General features: G+C 38.1%; 1 long non-coding RNA gene across 1 annotated transcript; it reads left to right on the top strand.

Moving 5' to 3' along the window:
- Positions 1 to 19,498: 19,498 nt before the first annotated feature.
- On the top strand, positions 19,499 to 20,931 carry LOC148423197 (uncharacterized). The gene is made up of 3 exons (XR_015865745.1): positions 19,499 to 19,565; positions 19,643 to 19,711; positions 19,969 to 20,931. It is a non-coding gene; the product is annotated as an uncharacterized LOC148423197 (long non-coding RNA).
- Positions 20,932 to 21,297: the final 366 nt, after the last annotated feature.

The raw sequence follows: 21,297 nt of genomic DNA, 5'->3' as shown, positions 1-21,297 counted from the left end.
GACACGCAGTACTTGAGATCCGCGGTGCATCACGTGCACGGATTACACAGAGCCTGCGTTGTTCCTGCATTTTGTCTCGCCACCCAGCAAGTGTGCGATTACCTATTGCTTCTCTGTTAGCTTCTGTGTAACCCGTAAGTTACAATACATTCATGTGTTTTTTTGTCATGCTCGTCAAATAAAAGACAATTCAAAATGTTCGCTCATGTATCAAACGCACCCATTTTGTCTGCTTGCTGAGGACATGAGCAGTAAATCTTGCACCCCATTTAAGTGTGCTTCAAGGCATGCACGATTGCGTCATGGATGAAAGTAGGGAGGGTACAAATGTGTGAATTGAAGCACATGGTACGCATCAGTGATTTTCGTCTCGCATGCGTAACTGCGCATGCCCGAATATACATACAGTATATGGATTTACACTCTTCCGTAGGTACTTCGTGCTTCATCTTTCATGCCCTTGGTGCTTCGCTTTTTTTTGTCATGCTTTAAAAAAAAAAGTTAAGATGTGAAGAGACTTGCTTTGAAAGTTTCCTGCATTCCAAATAAATTGACTGTCATGTTACACATGCCACGTGCACTCCACTAACTTCGACCCAGAGTGGAGCCGGTAGATGACCAAACAAGCAGAGTTTACATTCGAAATTATAATTCATTACAAAAGCATGCTAGATAACATCTTCCCAATGTTCTTGTGTCCTCACCGTTCATCTTCTGCTGTGCGTTGGGAGTTCTCACTGATGTGTGTGTGCTTCATGAACAAGACTGTCAGTCAACTCATGGACACTCCTACAAGACCAATCGTTATTACAATCCTGCCCTCATTGGTCGCACTGGGAGACCTGTCCTCATTGGACATACTGGGAGACCATCACATGTCTTGTTGGAGTGCCCATGAACCGAGTGACAGATTGCCTCGCCGGTCTTGTTCATGAAGCTCACACGCAATTTAAGAGCGAATTATGATTAGTAACTAGTGATTACTAGACCTAAGATTAGATTTGTTTTAAACGTTGTGATGCATCACAGATATTTGCATGTTATTGAAAATATCAGGCTTTCAAAACGAATAATTTTTCTGTTCGTCACTATATATTCCTGACTAGGACAGTTGCTTTAGACTCGTTCTTACTGTTTATTACTCTTGACACAGGATGGCTAGAACTCCCAAGTTTCCATTGACTTTGAGTCAATATGCTTTCAGAACAGTTTTGGTTCAACCCCAAATCCAGCCACCTCCCACAATGTTTCCATGCCATCTGGGTATAGACATGTTTGTTCATTTGCATGGACATAAAAATAAGTCTTTAGCATCGAAGCGATTGTTTTGCTTTTGTGAACTAAAATAAAAAATGAAAACATCCACTGCAGGGCACAGTTGGTTTAGTTGCAATATCTCATTGATCACAAAGCACGTCGGAAAATTTGGCTCTGCAGTCTCTTACAGAATCTTAATTAACTGCTCTGAGGATTCCTCATGGGAATTATGCACAACTGTGGAAATGAAAAAAGTCATTGTGTTGTGTGGCTGGCAGGATTATTTTGAGTCTTGATAAATGGTGGCCTTTGATGGCGGTGACCATAGTAACCTTCAGCCATAGCTCTTTGTCACTGTCGGTATGCTGTGCCAATCCAAGCCCTCCACTGCCACCTACTTATTCTCATTGTAACCCCTCCCTCCCAAATGTCTCAGTAACACAACATCTGGTCAGTCAGCGTATTTGTTGTGTGTGGCAGTTTGGTTGTCGGCCAAATTCAAATTGACAGCCCAGCACCGTAATGTTTTCCCTCCACTGCAAACACGGCCCAAAAGGGTAATTGAGCTTGTTCGCAATCCTTCTGCTGTTATTATTCTTGCAAATATTCAGACGATTTTGGAGACTTGAGCAGATGAATAAACGGCATTCTTTTGGGAATGTTCACTGATCCCAATGACAAATGTAAATTATTCACTTGACAGTCTGTCTTGACCCAACTTGAGCGGGTCAAAGCGTGCATTTTTCAGACCTTAAATGGGGACTCCCAGTTGGGGCATTCAATATCAGATGGTATACAGCAGTCTATACAGCAGTAAAAATGTGAAATTTAAGTTTTACATGGAAATGACTCATTTGATATTGTATTTATTATGTAAATCAGTTTTAATTACACCGACACAAAAGCAACGTAGTAGAACGTAGCTTTTCTTGTTTATTTTTTTCTTTCTGTCTTATTTTCCCCACAAATTTTGCCTAAAACGGCACAGATAAAATGATTGCATCTTTATAACTTTATTCGAATAAATGAGATTCCATTATAATCCCAAAGAGCAAATAAAATAAAGATTTTAGTTGCTCGGGGCTCATGAATGACGATGACAGCTCATTTGTTTTTTGACTGTGAGGCATTCTGATGCATTTGTAAGCTGAGCGGTGATTGGTTGTTACCTGAGCCAATGAGCAATTGTGATGTCATTTTTAGTAGAGTCAAAGTGAAGTGTAAACATGCAAGCAAAGATTTATTCAGGTATACTTTTTATTCTTCTTTAGATTTTCTTTCAGTCTGGATGTAATGTATGTTCTGGAGGCACATTTGGTGGGTCAAGGGCAGCTAGTAAAACAAAACATGGTCCTTGCTTTACGACACCAGTGAAAGAAGAAGATGAAGTGACATCGTTCCAGTTAGCGCTATAAAAAATTTGCTGTTTTTGATTGTTTTATATTCATGGAGAGCTGCATGGCTGCATCAATGCAGTTCTCATACAAAAAATATTTGAATGACAAACGCCACAATGTTTTTCACACAAATATCTTTGTAATCATGACTTAACTGCTATGTAAGCATAGTTCAGTACAACCGTAATATGTGGTTTAAACTGTGGCAGCGCAATTGTAATGTGAACTGAGGCACCCTTCCATCTCCAACCCTGTCCATTTTTGCTATTTGAAATACCATTATTTTGCCACGAATCAAACCTTATGACTTGGTGGTATGATAAATAAAACTCATTAACCCATATATTCATTTTGGCATTCACATATTAATCTTTTTTGCAGCTTTTAGGGAACCCGGTCTATTTGATTTTGTGTCTGTGTGGGGGAGGCGCATGTGGGTGTGTGTGTGTGTGTGCGCGTGTGCGCGCATAGGCCAAATCAATATCGTTTTTGCCATTGGGGACCTTCAAACTCATTTGAACATCAAGAGAGACTTGACAACACAGAACTGCAAAATTTAAACAGCCTCTCCCATAAGACATACTGTATCATTGTAATACCACAGATAATAAACTGTAAAACTTTGACAGCAGGCCTTTTTTTGTGTCTGCCCGATGCTAAGGGCATTCAACACTAGGGAGCACCAACACTGGTAAAAATTCATCTTCAGTATCCTTATATTCAAACAAATAATTTCGACAGTATTAAAGGTAAATTTCATGTCCATTTAATTCCGGCTCCGAACTTCTTGTGTGGAGTTTGCATGTTCTACCTGCGCCTGTTTCTCTCTGGGTACTCCAGTTTCCTTCCACATTCTGTGAACAATAACCCCAGAACACAAGCCTCAACACAAGAGATGTAATGAGTCCAAAAAAGAGTTTATTAACTAAAGTGTCACGGTGAGCGTGGAATAAAATCCAAAAACACAAAGTACAACCGAGCACTCAAAGTACAACAAAAGGTGAGACAAAAAATGCTAGAGTCTATGGAAAAACACAAGGCACGAGGGAGTGGAGTCAGCAGGAGGACGATCGAAAAACAAAGTACAGTAGACCCCTGGTTACGGCGTCCCTGGCTTACGTTTTTTTCACATTACATTGTGGAATACTGACAGGGTGAGTCCACCACATCCGCGCCGTGCCGTAGCACAACACACTCATGTTAATAAATGAGAGCGATTCCACAGCATCCATCGTGCTCCGCTCTGGTCCGCCGGCACGTTGCCGCGTCAATTCCACAGTTCAGCAAGCACCACACAGGAAAAAGAATGTGATCTACATCCGGTTACAAAAGCAAAATCATGTTCTCCTTTGCTGATTGATTGAATCAAGCAAAACGTGAGTGCAAACTTTTACTCGTCTGTGCCATTGCCATCGAGATACAAGGACCAAACGCTTTCCTCCTGTTAATTGGCACGAACGTTTGTACAAATATATATTACTGTTTGAGTCGTGATTAATTAATTCACCTCAAAGTTGAAACGAACGTTGCATGTACGTACGTAGCCTACTCACCCATTGTAAATGGAGCATATGTAACATATTTAGTATGTATTGTGTTTTCATTTATTCACATTTGTTTCCTGTTTTGACTTAATGTGTTAGCGCGTTTGATTGACGGGTACACAAGGAAGGAGGGGAGAGTGCTAGACTCGTGTTGTTTTAGCACGGCATTCACGGCTTCACAGTAAATGGGACCTGTGTAGAGTCTTCTTCTGTGACCCAAGAAGCCCTTTTTAGGTTTATGCAATGCATTCAATATATATATATATATATATATATATATATATATATATATATATATATATATATATATATAGAGAGAGAGAGAGAGAGAGAGAGAGAGAGAAATGTTCTTAAATCTATAATAGTTGTAAACTCCCTTTTGACAAGCAATAGTACCACATGAATTGCTATCCTTTTCATAAATTCATGGATCATTTTTTGCATGGACGTCATATAAAGATTGCAGCTACACTGTGTTCAGTTCTCAAGTCTCAAGTCTCAAGTCCTTCTAAGGATGCCTCACAAGTTATCGAAATATTTGAGGTCAGGAGATGTTGGATGCATAGCTTTATCAATTTGCTGTGTACTCAATGGCAATTGGTATATTAATGGTATTTTCTGGCTGGAAATGGTCCGCTAGAAACACCACATATTTTTGCATTTAACATCTTTGGGCATTCGGGTTATCAAACATAGAAGATTGTCATCCGTTCATTCTCATATACGAACCAGCAACTGTTAAATGTTTATTCAAATAATATCTCACATACAGTGTAATAATTTGGAACATATTGTAATCTTCAGTTGACTTTTTCTTAGGCTAAATTTGTCTATGGTTTAAAGCAGACATTTATAACGTTACAGTTACATATAGTGCATCACCACCAGCCCAAATGCATAACCCCTTTTATTAGAAGACAATATTTCATAAAAATATGAAGAATCTCTGCAGCCTTGTCAGACAAGGACATTTATTCTTTCTGTCTACAAAGATCCATACTGTTTACATGCTGCCCTTTAAAGTTCACATTGTATTTATATTCCACGCACTGTCAACAAATGTGTCCCCACTCTGTTTATTGTTTTTTTTTCATCTTTGTCTTCATTTCTAGTTTTTCTACATGTTCTGTCTTGCTTTGTGGAGGATGCAATCGTGTCTTAGGCTAGCATGGCTAAAATGTAAAGAGAGCGCCATTGACAAGAGTGTTGGTGCTTCATTGGCATGTAAAGCTTGGGCTCAGTGCGGTCGATGAACAAAAGCAACATCGTCTTTCTTCTCGTCTTTCCATTTGGTCTCCTTTCAAGCTAACAAGCCAATTATTTTATTGGCAACCTGCTTCCATCAACCCACTGAATGGACGGCAGGCCAGCTCTTTTCAATATACGCAAGCATTTGTCGAGATTTAAGGCACACGTGCGGCATTTAATCAAAATCCAATATCTTATGTGACAAATGGCGGTTAGTGCTTTCATTATGTGGGGCGACACTCAGCTCATCTACTGGGTTCAGAGTGGACAAATTGCTTTTGCCTCACACATCAATTTTAGCGTTTTTGTTAATCACCGCGGCATATCAGTGCTTGTCGTTGGCTCGTTTTGACTTGCATATGTCTATGACTTTGACTTCACACATGGTACAGCCACAATTAGTTAGCAGCGGAATTGCACTTTAGATATAACTTTTGATAACTATCGTATTTCTCTCTGTACAAGTCGTCCCGCAGCATGACCCCCCCGTTTTGTTTTACTTCAGTTTGGGTGAATTTTACAAAAAAGCATTTCGAAGTCTACTTCTGACTTTAGTGGTTACACTTGTCATGGCTGTCCAATTAAAACACGGGTGTTAATGAAATCATGGTACTTTTAGACGCATTTCTATGTCATATATTGAATAACATACTTTTGTGGTTTTGGATGGGAGGGGTGCGCGGAAATGAGAGTAGTGCAATGCAATGTACACATGCGCACGTAGACGCAAATGCTTGAAGTAATGTTGCAACAATAAAATGATTTGAAGTTTCAGTGCTTTATATTTTTTGACACAGCTGTATATGAATTATCTGTCTCGTCAAATAGCTCCTCCCATTTCAATCCCAGATGTCCCCACCTTGTCATTTGTGCTAACATCCTTATTTCTTTCACAGGTAGTCATCTTCGGACCCGTCCAACTTATTTGAAATGGAGATCAGCAGAAATACTATGCCAAATCCTTCTTTACCCAAGTGACGACTGTGGCGAGATCAGAGAGTGGATCATTTGCTCCTCACTGTGCTTCTCCCCCCACTTGCTAGAATCCACGCGTGCCAGCGCTCTCGCCACCTCTCTTGAATTAACAAGTCAAGCCGTCTTTTCCTTTTCATAATGGGCAAAGTCCGCCTGAAAAATTATTCACGCAGCCTCCTTGTTGATAACAAAGAGGCAATAAGGCAGCGCTTGACCAAAGTGCATTTGGAAGTGCAAACACGGTAAAACGGATGCATACTATATCGAATTTTAGTGTTTATCATAATTTTAAACTTTGTAAATTACATGATATTCCTTATTTCACATTCAAATTAATATTATTCAAACAGTTATGTGGAGTTGGGGTTGGAAATGAGGGGGGAAAAAACCTAATCTTGTACACAGAGAATTACATTCAATATTTTGAATTTGTACAGAATGTTAATCCTTACTGTCCAAATGTTTTATTTGCCTTAGATACTGTATGTTAGTGGTCAAGCAATATAGTGTTTTGTCCCAGAGGTGGGCAGTCTGTCTGCACTGACGAATAACAAAAACAATTTCAAAACAACAAAGTCCGACAGCAGTATATTTTTACTTTCATTTTAATCCACACCACCATGGTTTATCACGTCATCCAGTTAAACTTCTGAGAAATGTTTCCACTGTTATATACTTGGGAGCAAACAGTCTAATTAGGTAGCAAGTATACATACATGCAGCCAGGAATAACTAGCTGAGTGCTAGAGCATAAGTATGCTGTAGATATAATTAAGGGAGAGAGTGGGTTTGAAACGGTTTAAAATAAATAACAAAAACACTGCAAAGGTGAGCAAATGTCACAGTTCCTCAAATGAATTCTACTCCAATAAATACATATGCTTTGGGGACAATGCACATTCTATTTCAAAGAAAGGAAATTGTAAACTGTATTTAAATGTATAATATTTCCCAGAAAATCAAGAAATGTAAAGGTAATAAGTAGCAGTTTAAATATGTCTGTCTGAGGAAACTATAAATATACTGAACAAACTAAAAAAGTTTTTAAAATTCAACTTTGCTGAATATCCTAAAATAATATTTTGTTGCACAACCATGGTTTCTGGTAATTGGTTTGCATAGACTCGACCAACTTCTGGCAACGGTAAATTTCTTTTGCAGTCCAGGTGAATTGAACTATGTTCTACAATTCCGATGTGTTTCTTAGTTTTGACTCAGGGACAGGATTTTTCATGTCAGCCCACAGGTTTCTTCTTTTTAGGATTAAGGTCTGCGGATTGTGCTGGCCACTCCATTCGTTGGACGCCGTTTGTCAGGACCAAATGATTTTGCTCACTTAGTGTGTTTGGGGTCTGTTATGTCCCAGTTTAGGGGCCTAGGACACAACATATGTAATGGGCCCCGCCTTCCCCAACTCCCAAGCAGCCAGCCGATAAACCAGATGTTTGGAAAACAAAAGATATATTTATTTACATTACAAAAGGATTACTGAAAGATAGGAGCAATTAACTCAGGGTGAACCAAGGCCAAAACAACAAACAAAACAATCTGTCAGTGCAATAACCAAACTAACCTAGCAAACAAAACAACCAAAAGACAATAGGCTTACCTCCCTAGCTCCAAAAAAACAGGAGGAAAGAAAATGTACAACAAAAATGGCGGTTCACCCCTACTGCTTGGTTTCCATAACTATTGGTACAAATGCGTGGCTGGTTGGGAGCGAAGGAGGACGAGGAAGTTGTCTGCCATCTCAGCTCAATATATAGCAGGTGTGCGACCAGCCAATCAGCAGCAGCCAATCATGGGCATTCCTGGAGCCGACCAATCCTTGCACTGCTGGGGCCCACCTAAAAAAAGATGCCAGGAAACACAGGGAAAAAGAAACAAAGCAGGCCAGTACCGAGAGAGCAAGACACCTGAGTGAACCCACCCGTAACAGGGTCATTGTCTTGTTGAAACATGACGTTTTCAAGTAAAGTGATCCCCCCTACTTTGCTGTTAATGGGGGGTGTCAACCCCCTGCGAAGTCTGAAAACTGCGAAGTAGGGTATCAGTCCCTAGATTTCTTTGTACGCCCCAATATAGCCGCAGTAACCATAAACAATCCTTTTTTTTGTATTTTTTGCGTATTTTATTTCCTTTCCCCAATTTAATATTACATTATCCTTATTAACATTATCAACATTATTGTATATTCATTAAATAACTAATCTTAATTTGTTTGTTGATAATTTGTTCTCAGGACTGGTTATCTGTGATGAAAGAGTACGCAAGTCATCACGTTGAACTTCACATTCATTTTGGCTCATGTATGGTGCATCATGTATTATCTGTTGAATAATAAATCAACAGCGATCTTAAAGTCAGTAAACTAACATATAAACACTTGCCGAACTTTAATCTATGAATTTACTGTATTTTTAGCCGACATTAGCGGGTTAGCAACAACTAACAACAACTACTAACTATAAAGTGCAACCTCTACACAAACGAACACATAAAAAGAATAAACACTCATCGCTTACTATGGGCAGCAGCGTGCATTATCAACATAAATGATAATAAACTATAAATATGAGCTTAAGTTATCATTCACTACGTCACCGTAACGAGCCGAATGACGCACAGAGAACGTAAAACAGGAAACAGAAATGCAACGCGACCTGACAAATTAAAAGCATTCATTTCAAACTAAGATAACAAACGTCACGAACGCTAACACTTTAAGAATTCTTAACATAGTCATTAACTAATATTACTTATTTATTGAATTCAGTACTGTATAATGTACTTTTCTGCTTTTTTCCCATTTTTGCGCAATTTTTAAATCGTTTTTTATTTTTAAACATTTTTAATTTTTCCCGAAAAACCCCACGAAGTACTGTGGCCGCGATAGCTGAGACCGCGAAGTAGGAGGGATCACTGTATCTCGATTGACACAAACCGATCCATGATCCCTCGTATGAGGTAAATAAGACCAACGCCACAGAATGAAAAAACATCCCCATGTCATGATGATTGCACCATCATACTTAACTGTCTTCATCGTGGGCTGTGGCTTGAACTCTGTGTTTGCAGGCCTTCTGACAAACTTTCTGTGTTCCTTTGACCCAAAAAGAACTGCATTAATTTCTTCAGTCCACAAAATATTACGCCATTTCTTTTTATGCTCATCACATTACATTTGAAATATTCTAATCTTCGCTTCATCATTTTTGCATGTTCACACCATTCTTGTGTGCTTGTGTCTGTTGTCCCCCCCTGGCATTTTGTCTCCCAAAACTGAAGGCTCTAAAATATTCAAAGAAGTTAATGTGAATTGCAATACAGGGATTGGACAAAATACAGTAATTGGAATATAACACTTTTTAGTACTTTATCATAAAAATCTGGTTTTATCCAAAATATCGATCTGAGTTTCATAATATTGGTATATATTAGAGATCGACTGATTATCGGCCGGGCCAATTATCTGGGCCGATATTTGGAAATTTGATGTATATCGCATCATGTCGCCTTTTTATAATATGGCCGGCCGATATGAATAAATCAATGTAAATATGTTGCCTTTAAAGCCGATTTATTGGAATGTTTTTTGTTTCAAATAATGCTAAGAAAATACTTTTTATATTGTTAAATAATTGTAGTGTTTCGATGGATGATGATTGTTTTGTTTGTTTAACGGAAAGGTTTTGCCAATAGAAGTATTTCCGGTTTTGCCAATGACGCATTTCTTTCCAGGTTTGCAGACGGCCGTGGAAGCCCAAAGAAGCTTTCAACCTGGACTGTCTTCTTCCCAGGACGGAGGTGACTCAATAACTGGCTTGGTCCAGTTGTTGTCTTGCATGGTACAGTATACCAATATAATGAAACTCGTTTCAATATTTTAAATAAAACTGGATTTTTAAGAAAAAGTACAAAAAAAATCTAATGTTCCGATTGTTTTGTGAAACCACTATATGTGCCCTACGTTCAGTGGTGGGCTGTCAGGGCCAGGCAAGGCCTTCTCTGGTGGTCTAATATAACCTGACATTATCATAACTATAATAAACCATAATACTTATTATAACTAATAAAATTCAATTTCATTATTACATTAATTTTACTAAATATATACAATTTATATATAAAATTATTCTCCATATTCTATTCTTTTCGTGTCATATGATATCCATATGGTTACACTCCTAAGTGATCCAGATTTAGTGTAGAATTTTTAGCCAATTAAAATTCAGCTAACGTGTGTCACCAGTCGGAGGTGCTGGTCATTCGCTCGACCAGTATGAAGGCTTCTGTGCATTGTGCAATGACATATTGTGTACGGGCCCATATTTTTGTTAGACAGCTGCAATAGCCAACCGACCCATAAAAACGCCTTCAAGAACCCTCGCGTAGAACGTGTCGTAACTGGATGCTCACTGCAGGAAGGCGGTGCGATTATTGATCCACCATGTTTACTGGTGAAAGTAGTCAAATATAATTATTTAAAAAAAAAAAGAAAAAAAATGTTGCTCAACCAGCTAATGTTAGCATTATCGTACATCGAAGCCAGACCCACAGATTTTTTTTTTTTCCCCCCCAACCCATAATGGCTGAAGAAGAGCAAAACAGAAACTGGACCAATGTCAACCCCTGTCAATACAAAAGGATTCATTATTGGAAATGAAGCGAGGAAAGTGTTTTTCCACATTGACCTTACCTGTAGTAGTTAGAGCATTACAAGTATGACCTACTACAGCAAAACGAAAGATAAAAAGTCATTTCATTGATTTTTAGTGAACATTTTCAGTTATTAAATGCATAGTATGGCCATATAAGTGTTTTTTTTTTTTTTTTTTTTTTTTACAATAACCTCACCTGTAGCAGTTAGGGCAATATCAGTATGACCTACTACAGCAAAAAGAAAGATGTAAAGCAATTTCATTGATTTTTTTTTTTGAGAATATTTTCAGTTATTAAATTCATAGCATAGCCATTTAAAATGTTTTTTTTTTCACAATTACCTCATCTGTAGAAGTTAGGGCTATAACAGTATGGCCCACTACAGCAAAAAGAAAGATAAAAAGTCATTTCATTGATTTTTAGAGAATATTTTAAGTTATTAAATGCATAGGATGTCTGTATAAAGTGTATAAAGTGTTTTTTTTTTTTTCACAATAACCTCACCTGTAGTAGTTAGGGCATTAACAGTATGAGTACAGCAAAAAGAAAGATAAAAGTCTTTTTATTGATTTTTTAGTCAATATTTTTCAGTTATTAAATGCATAATATGTCAATTTGAAGTGTTTTTACACAATAACCTCACCTGTAGGAGTTAGGGCATTAACGGTTTGACTTACTATAGCAAAAAGAAAGATAAAAAGAATTTTTATTGATTATTTGTGAATATTTTCAGTAATAAAAGGCATATGTCCATATAAAGTGTTTTATCACAATAAGCTCACCTGTAGTAGTCAGGGCATTACAAGTATGATCTACTACAGCAAAAAGAGTGATAAAATGTTATTTTTAGTGAACATTTTTTACACACTGAAACGTGTAATTTGCAGACGGTCCGCACCGAATGTCAAGCGAATATCGAATAACCAACTTTACCTCGCTCGTTTTGGGTGAGTTGATTTGTTTTTGTCATTTTATGTCATTCATACTCAATTTTCATGTTTGGTTGTTGTGTGTTTGTGGGGTTTTGTTCATGTTTCTGTTCCACTCGCGTCTGCCTTTATTGTCTGCGTTCTCATTGGTTCGATTTGGTACACCTGTCTGGTGACACCGTACTCCGCCTCCTATGCAAATTTAGCTCCTCCAGCTCACCTGTTACCCATGTTCTCGCACAAGCTTGAATATACTGTATATTTCCCCTCTTTGATTTTTCTGTCAATGATAAGATGTTTCTACGGCGATAAGCATCATTTGTTTTAAGACAAATGACCTGTGTCCTATCTGATGGTGACTTGTTGTTATACGAATGGTAATGTAGCGATTGCAGTTGGCAGTCGTTTTCCTTCTTGAGAAGGAAAGTAATGATAAAGCAGAGCGATGTATCACCACTAATCTCTATGTGCCCATCAGCTCACGGAGATAACACGGCCATGTGCCAGATGATCACAATACAACCACCTCTTGAAAGTTTGAACACCTTTTGAAATACTGCAACATTTGTTACTAAAATATAACCATTTATTGGTTAAATGTATGTAATAATGAATAAATAAAATTACCAACCAAAACAAAGAAAAAACGAGAGAATGAGCTGATCAATGAGCTGGTCAATTTTTTCCATGTAGTAAATACTGTAATTCCTCAAATATAAGGCACGCCAGTGTATAAGACGCACCATTAATATTGGGGTCAAATTCTGGTATTTTCTAATTCACCGTGTATAAGACGCAATACCTCTTTGACAACAATGTAAAAACGATTGCAAAACTAAATAAATCTTATCTTTCGTGAACTCTTCATAATTGTGTTCATATCCGTACATTATATTTTTGTTGCGCATTGTGTCTTTCAGATTTCCCACATTGTGAACGCCAGTGTAACAGAGAATGTGCACGAACATTTGTTTGTTTTTTTCCCTTGTGATGAGGCTATTCATTTTGCTATTCATACCTTAAGTTGCCCAGCATCCGTGTTTTACCAATTTTATGATTTGTACATTCCAAAAGATCGGGAATAATTAACGACCGGTGAACACAGCTTGCCGCTCTTGAATCAGCTGGAGACATAATAACTTTGACATGGTCCTCTCGGTTTTACTAATATTCCTGTGTGTGCATAAGTATGGAATGGGACATTGGGTGAGTCTGCTCGCTTCTTTTCTTGAAAATAATGCCATAATTATGTCAGCTGACATGAGCTGTTAGCTGCAACAGGCACTTTGCTCATGGGCACCTAATACTGCACTCTCTCACTCGTCCCGTTACGGTAAATAACAAGTGTAAGTAAGCATACGGATTATATAAAAATAGATAACTATGCGTCCAACCCGGCTTATGTGGCTGACGGACCACATTTCCTGTGGAATTAAAAAAAAAAAACATCTTTTTTTTTTAAGTTACTGTTTATAGGACTATTTGATAGGACTACTAGGAGAAAAAAATAACGCAAGATCTCGCAATACTTTGTGAGATCTCGCAATAGTTATTGTGGGATCCCACAATACTTATTGCGAGAGGGATAGCGCCACCGTTGGTAGTCAGACAACGTAAGAGGTATTGATCGCGAAAGTGCGAATCTGGCCCTGTCTTGCCAACTTTACTTAAGTAGCCATCATGTTGAGGAAGCCCCCTCGCCCTAAATCTTCTTTTCAGATGTTTCTCACTTATGTCAAAGCCATGTCTATGTGCAAGAGTGGATTTGATGTCGTCATATGTTAGGCCAATACTAAAATAAAAAACACATTTCTCCCATGAATGATGTGTCGGCTCAGTTCACTATGTTTGTTTAACTTCCGGTTCACAGATGTAGGAACTAGGATTGCGAGATCTCGTCATATTTTTTTCTTTTTCTCTATGTCCCTCTAGGGGCTCCGTATACAGTCGAACCTCTATATAGTGAACCTCTACAAAGTGAATCTCTCTTCATAGTGAACGAATCTTTACGGTCCCTTGCAAAACAGCTATATTTGACGTGTATGTAAAACCTCCTCATAGTGAAACTCCACATAGTGAATAATCTCTTCATAGTGATGCTATTAGTCAGTCCCTTGACAGCATCTACCTCTATATTGTGAATATCTGAACTTATCGAAAATTGTGAAGTTGTAAAATTGGGCGCACTGTCGGGATTTCCTCCCTGCCTAGCCGCTCTCGCGCGCCGCGACTTTCTCTTGCATTTTCACTTCGTCCGCCGTCCACTGCGCACGCGTTTCTCCGCTGGTCATCCCTCCGAAAATTCTAAGATGTCGGAATCTGCCGTGAAAAGTATGGATGCTAGATCTATAAGTCGGAAGCGAAAGCCTTTGTCGTTGGAGGAGAAGTGCGACATAATTCGGAAGTGTGCGAGTGGAGGCATACCGTGCAACCTCGTATTGACAGTTACTTTCTCCGCGCTGATGACATGCACTGATCATGTTTTATTATGATCATATACTGTATTCATTATTGTTGAATAATAATAAAGAGTTTTGTTCAATGTAAAATGTTTTTACATTAGTTTTACCGCATTAGATTTTAGTGTTTAAACAACTTAAGTTGTTTAATTTACATTTATTTACATATTTATTTAAAAAAAAAACGTATATAAAATTATTTACATATTTATTAAAAAATTATTCACATATTTCATCAATGAATTCTGAACATTTTAGGAAAACCTCTATAAAGTGAATCTCTCTTCATAGTGAACTTCTCTCCTCGGACCCTTGAAGTTCACTATGTAGAGGTTCGACTGTAGAACATAACCATACTTTTGGTCTTCATTTATTTGGGGAAAAAAATCATTTTATATTTGGGGGATTACGGTTATCAAATTTAGTTTCACATAATAAAATGGTGTTAATATTTGTCAAAAAATGGCACTGTTAATATTCCAAAAACATCAAAATACTAAAGTTTTAATTAGAAATGACATTGTAAATGGGGCTCATTGCTTTCATAACATTGTCAACTGTTCAATTTTTTTTTTTTTAGTTAAACTCTCAACAATTCTCTGTCTTTATTACCAGCTACATTTGCGGTGCAACAATAGATTATCAAATTAATGATAATTTGTTGATTAATCTGCTTTGAAGTAGTCTGTATATCTTACTGTTATATCTTTAACTCTTCTTGTTACTTAATATAACAATAATACTCCGGAGTATGACAGACCGTTAACTCTTTACTAGCATAGCATATAGTTGTATAGAGTGGTACAACACAACCTAGAGCTGGGGTTCCCAACATACACTGCGTGACAAACTACGGGTACAATACAGCTCAAAATATACCACAATTAATTTCTATTCCTGGAGAAAAGCTTGATCTCAGTGTCCTTCTTCCGAATCTTGCCCCTATCTATCCCCCTTACCCCAGTCCACACCCTGTCAGCCTCCTCGGTTGCGGTTTATGATAAAAAAAAATAATAATAATAATAAATAAAAAATAAACTATAATTGGAACTGCATTTTATTAACAAAATAAAAATACCTTTTACACTTACAAAACAAATAACTACTAAGGGCATTTCTGGTGAAATGAAATTTGAAGGCTGAGGGGTCAAAGAAAAAAAATGTGAAGTTATGGCAAATTATTTAGAATGTAACAAGATGAACATGTTGAAGTTGGTTAGTTAATTTCCAGTTTAGTCACGTTTGGGCCAATCAGTCACTGTGTGGTGTGGGCCACACACGCAAAGGTAAACATCATTTGTAGTAACTGAGTGTATGACTCAAACATACCTACTGAGCTAGTTATGTAACTAACTGTTTTCATTATCTCATGCAGAGGTTGCTCATGTCAGCTAATGAGCTTCCCTTGGCTCAACAAAGCCAGACGCAATTGCTCAGTCTGCAGGATCCATATTGGACGGACTGTTATGAAACAAGACAGATCTGCCAATTTTGAACCCCAAAGCAGACTACAAAGTAGGGCTGCAGCCATTGATTATTTCAGTTTACTTGATTAAACTGTTGATAATTTTGGCAAGAATCCGATATTTTTAAATGGTTTAATTTCAATCCCTTTTTTAAAAAAAAAAAAGGTTACTAAGACGACAATGCAACAACACGTTTTTCTGATTTGATTGCTCGTTTGGCCTGCAACATGTCAGAAAAATGACAAAAATTATAATTATTTTCCAAAACAAAAGCCAATTTAAAAAACAGATTATGTGCACACACACATACATTAAATAGTACACACACACACACACACACACACACACACACACACACATATATATATATATATATATATATATATATATATATATATATATATATATATATATATATATATATATATATATATATACTCAGTACTGTGAACGAAATAAATTGATAAAAATATGAATTTCAGGCCATTCATTAAGCCCTATAGCAAAGTAACAAAATGTAGAAAAAGAGACAGCACCATGAGGAAACTAAAAATTGAATTCGTAATCGGAAAATGATGCATCGTGAAGGAGATTTTTTTTATTGTATTATTTTTGCTTTTCTACAGGAAGGCCTTTAAAGGGACAATGTGTCCTATCAAATCAACGTATTTTTTATACATAATCAAAGGTCTAGTAATGGCTATTTATATTACATGGGGTGCACCACTCATGCCTTTCATGTTGCTTTTAACTTTGGAAAGCGAAGAAGGAAAACGTTCGCCAACGTAATTCAAATCACGTTTCAAAGTCAGTTTGAGTCTTGTGTGTAGCCAAGTGAGATTTTGGTTTTTATGCCAATCACAAATAGGAATAAAAAAAAGAGGAAATGAAAAGGTGTGTATGCCAATTGAAAGTAAAAGCAGGAGAAAGAAGACTAAGGAGCAGGTTCGATCCATGCAGTACAAGTTTCACGACAGCGCACAACGATCGGTTTGGGAGTTAGGATGACGAGTTATTTGAACACATTTGAGTTCATCCACCTAACACAAAAGAAAACACCAACAAAAACATTGCGACGCATGAAAAAACGACAGAAGGAGCAGCTGTGTCTTCCTTGTATCACAGCCGCTTCGTGTGTTTTGTTGTGGCCTGTTGTTAATCCTTGTGTGCCAACATCGCTGTCCTCCTGCATTCTACTTGACTGGAAAGAGTTGTCTTTGCATTTAGAAAAGTGTGGAAGTGTTGGATTTTTGCCACAGTGTCCGTACTATGCAGCGCATGTGTCAGTCGTCATGTGTCTTCGCGATGGACTTGCCATCTCTGGCTGTGGCCTTCTTGTACGTCCACAAAGCCCGGGGTAATTACATATTTGCCCAAGTGTTGGCGATTCCGCGCTATTGTGCTCTTAAACCAAAGGCAAATTGTATTTGTATTTGCTTGCTCACTCTCTTGGAGTATGCTTCCAAAGTCTGGTTTCTCTGTGACACCGTGGTGCACATGCTGCATTCACGCAACACCAGTAAAAGGCAATTCTTAATTGTACACATTGCGGCTTTGAATTATAAAAAGTCAGTGTGCGAATGGAGTTAAATTATATAACAATTGCTTCAAGAAGCAGTTGAAACTTCAATTCCTAATCACTGAATTAAATGCAAACTCTCAGAAAATTGTGAGTCATTCACTGCAAATAAACAATATCAAGTGAACAATTCTGTCCTGTGTGATTCTGTTTCCTCCTCATGGGGATACATTTTCATTGTCTCTGTGCCGCTACTGCTGTTGTCATTTTTATATATCATTTACTATTTATTGCAGCCTTGATGTTTTTTGTTGTTTTAACAGTAATAATAATTATTTGCTTACTTCTTACATAATAAGCATATGCGGTCCTTTTAAAATGGATCTATAGAAGTTTTAACAGGAGCCACCACAGCACAGTAGATGAGAGCTGTATAGCTGTCAAAAGAATTGTGCTACCCTTGGCTGTAGTAGAAAGCATAGATCAACATAAATAATATATAGTTTTGCGAAGAAATACTGTACTTTCCCTACTACGAGAATCTACTTTATTCCCATCCTTTGAACCCTGTATCTTTTAATATCTGTGCAATATGCCCGGAACACCTCCCCAGTTAGGTGTCCCATGCATGTTCCAGCGGAAGGAGGCCCCGAGGACGACCCAGGACATGATGGAGAGAGTATGTCTCTCGGCTGGCCTCCAAACCCCTTGGGATCTTCCCCAAGGAGCTGGACGAAGTGGCTGGGGAGAGGGAAGTCTGGGCTTCCCTATTGAAGCTGCTGCCTCCGCGATCCGTCTCAAAATACAGCATTAGATGATGGATAGATGTGTTAATGTTATGTGTTTTATTTATACTTCATACTATACATGCAAGTATTTAAGACAATTATCATTGCAGTACATTTATTTACTTAAATCTTAAATTATTAAACCTTATACAGTACATATACTGGTATGACTTCTCTTTACATGTCTTGGCTGTACGTACTAGTCGGGATCACTGAGCAGTTCCTCGGTTGTCAAACTAAGAGCAAGTAACAAAGAGCTTACCAAACACGATTAAAAAGCAGAGTTTACACTTTAAATTCCAATTTATTATAAAAGACAAGAGGATTCCAAAGCTTTCTTTTCTCCTGGCCGTTATTTCCCTTGCACAGATCTCACAATAATCAAAAAACATACTACTCAAACACAATCACTGCTTAGCAATGTGGAAAGATCTATGTTAAACCAAGTTCGTGAGCCAGGCTTTAACACACGTCAATTATGAAGTGAACACTACAAAGTGTGGTCTAACCAGCAATGGTAGGGTGTATTACATAACATTGCATTTCACCAAATTACGTTTTACTCTGTGTGACTATAAGTAGGTCCAACCACCGCCAGGTCTGTCTACCCAACCACACTGTACACACCAAGCCAACGTCGGCAGCAGGAACCATCAGCCTGGAGTGGAGTATCACAGTTGAAATGTTGGAGTTCCCCATGAGGATTCAAAAAAGCGTCAGTCTGAACAATTTTCACTCTGAGTGGCTGTTTAGCTAGCAAATTAACGCATAAGAAGAGACAAGAGCGGAAAGTGACAACCTTTATAACGCACACCAACAAGAACAGCATAATGTCTCTTGCGTTGTGTTCCACATGATGACTGCCTGCCTGGACAGAAGGGTGAAAATGAAATCAGTCTGTTTATTGGTATATAAATAGGCATCCAACAATGCATTGCGCGAAATGCACGCCATGCGGTAGAAACAGTGACTATCGCCTCCTATGGCAAAGGGGAGTGCTTCAAACATATGTGCAGAAGGTATGTACAGTAGTAGTTAGTGCATCTTAAGTGTTTTCATAGTGATTTGTTTGAGCTGATCTGCCTAAGTAATAGTAATAGGCCAACGCTGCAGGGGGCCATGATGGTCCGTCGTTGGGTTCGTGTGGGTTAGTAGACGGGCTTAACACACATCCTGACTAATATTGTGTAACCCAGCTACTTTCTTCGTGTCGACCTATCGCGAGATCGATCGCGAGACGTCGTGTGCACGTCTTTTTAAACATGGCCGCGCCCGGCATTCCCTCGTGAGTTGGGTGCGGGACGGACCGTAGCATACACAGGTACGAACGTAGCCGATTTGAATCCGCGATAATCGGCTTCGACCACGACAGTAACTGTTGTGCTGCCACCATTGCAGACCATTCCAGATGTTCCGCCCTTCTCATGGGAAATTGTGCACGCCATGATTTGTGTAAACGAGGGACTGGTGAGTCAGCATGCTGCTTGTCACTATCATGCTAACGCTAATATGCTAAGGCTATCGTGTCAATGCTTGAATGTATAAAAGAGTACTCTTGTGCAGTGACAATCTGCTATTGAAAACCCTAGGATTTATTTAATGTTCATGACAATCATGATCATGGTGATATGATTTATCAAGTGATATTGTAAAATGTTGTTTTACTTGGTGAATGATGTGTAATGGTAGATTACCATATGTATCGCTGGTCCTGTTTCATACAGGCCAGGTTCCCGTTGATGGCGAGCTAAACCCACGAGCGAACTGACCAGTGCGTTCAACTGCCGTGTGACTCACTGACTGAGTGAGCCAACCAACCAACCCTGTGCACATTGTATATATTGTATATATTTTGTTGTCTTCACTGTACATAATAACAACACCTTGCTGACTATATGCATTCTGTTCATCATTGAGCACCTCACTTTCCTCCTAGCCGAGCCAAGATCTTCTGCACTAGCCTAAGTTATAATACCAAACCAACATCATAATTCACATTACAGCATAACAAGTGCTACAATTGCTTTTGTGAAATATGAATGAAGCAATAAACTCCGTTTTGCCTTTTGCTGACAACTGAACTGGGCTCAGGTAACAACAATCAGTTTGTGATGACCAAACTTAAAAAAATTAGACCCATTAATAATCCAGTGTGCACACATGATCAAACATTAAAAAGACAAATACTAGAAAAATAGCACAAGCCCCATGATCTTCAAATATTGTGCAGTATAAAAATGTAATCTAGTTTCATGAAAAATTTCACCACAGTCATTCTAAAAATAATTATAATACCCAAGAACCTGAGCTTCAAAGTGCTTCAGTTCCAGCGTCTTCAGACAGAAATGTCTCAAAGATATACAGTAAACCAGTAACAATTGTATTTCACTTGATGATCATCGTCAAAGAAATATCTCATGACACCCACCTCATGTGGGCAGGACCACATTCAAATGATTGGTGAGGCTAGGCTACATTAGCAGCTCGGTTAAAATTTAAAAAAAATGGGAGGGTAAGCTATGTTAGCTTAATTCACCAATTACTGACCTTGATGATGTACTTAGCTTCAGCTCACTCGCTCAGTGACGCCTGTAATTGATCCTACAAGTAGACATTGGTTGCATCTGGTTTTCATGTAATAATAATTTTCAAACAAAAATATGTCTTACTAAAACTGGTTTCGAGAAAACATGCCCACTGTTTGACTATTTCAAAGCTATTTTATTGTGTGATTTTCATCTAATTTTTGATTGTCATTCAGCTACTGTTTTGTGGATTTGAGTTTATTCGCATGTATGCTTTATTGCATTGATGGAACAGCCGGACTTAATAGACTGTTGGAAAACATCTGGACTGGAGAACTTGATTTCTATCAAAAGGCAAACTGGCCGGATTGGCCAACTGCAATTGAGAGAAGCTTACCTCCCTTTCTTTAAACCAAGGGTATCCAAACTTTTATCAAATAGTGCCAGATTTGGTCAGGTGAAAATGTATTTTCGTTTTTACCAAAATCACCAAAACCATATTTTGATTCCCCCCCAAATTGAAGAAAA

This window comes from Hippichthys cyanospilos, chromosome 5 (genome assembly GCF_059441005.1).
Source record: "Hippichthys cyanospilos isolate Australia breed blue-spotted pipefish chromosome 5, RoL_Hcya_1.0, whole genome shotgun sequence".
Lineage (NCBI taxonomy): Eukaryota > Metazoa > Chordata > Actinopteri > Syngnathiformes > Syngnathidae > Hippichthys > Hippichthys cyanospilos.
The sequence above is the reverse complement of the archived record's forward strand: the minus strand, read 5'-3'. Positions and strand labels throughout refer to the sequence as shown.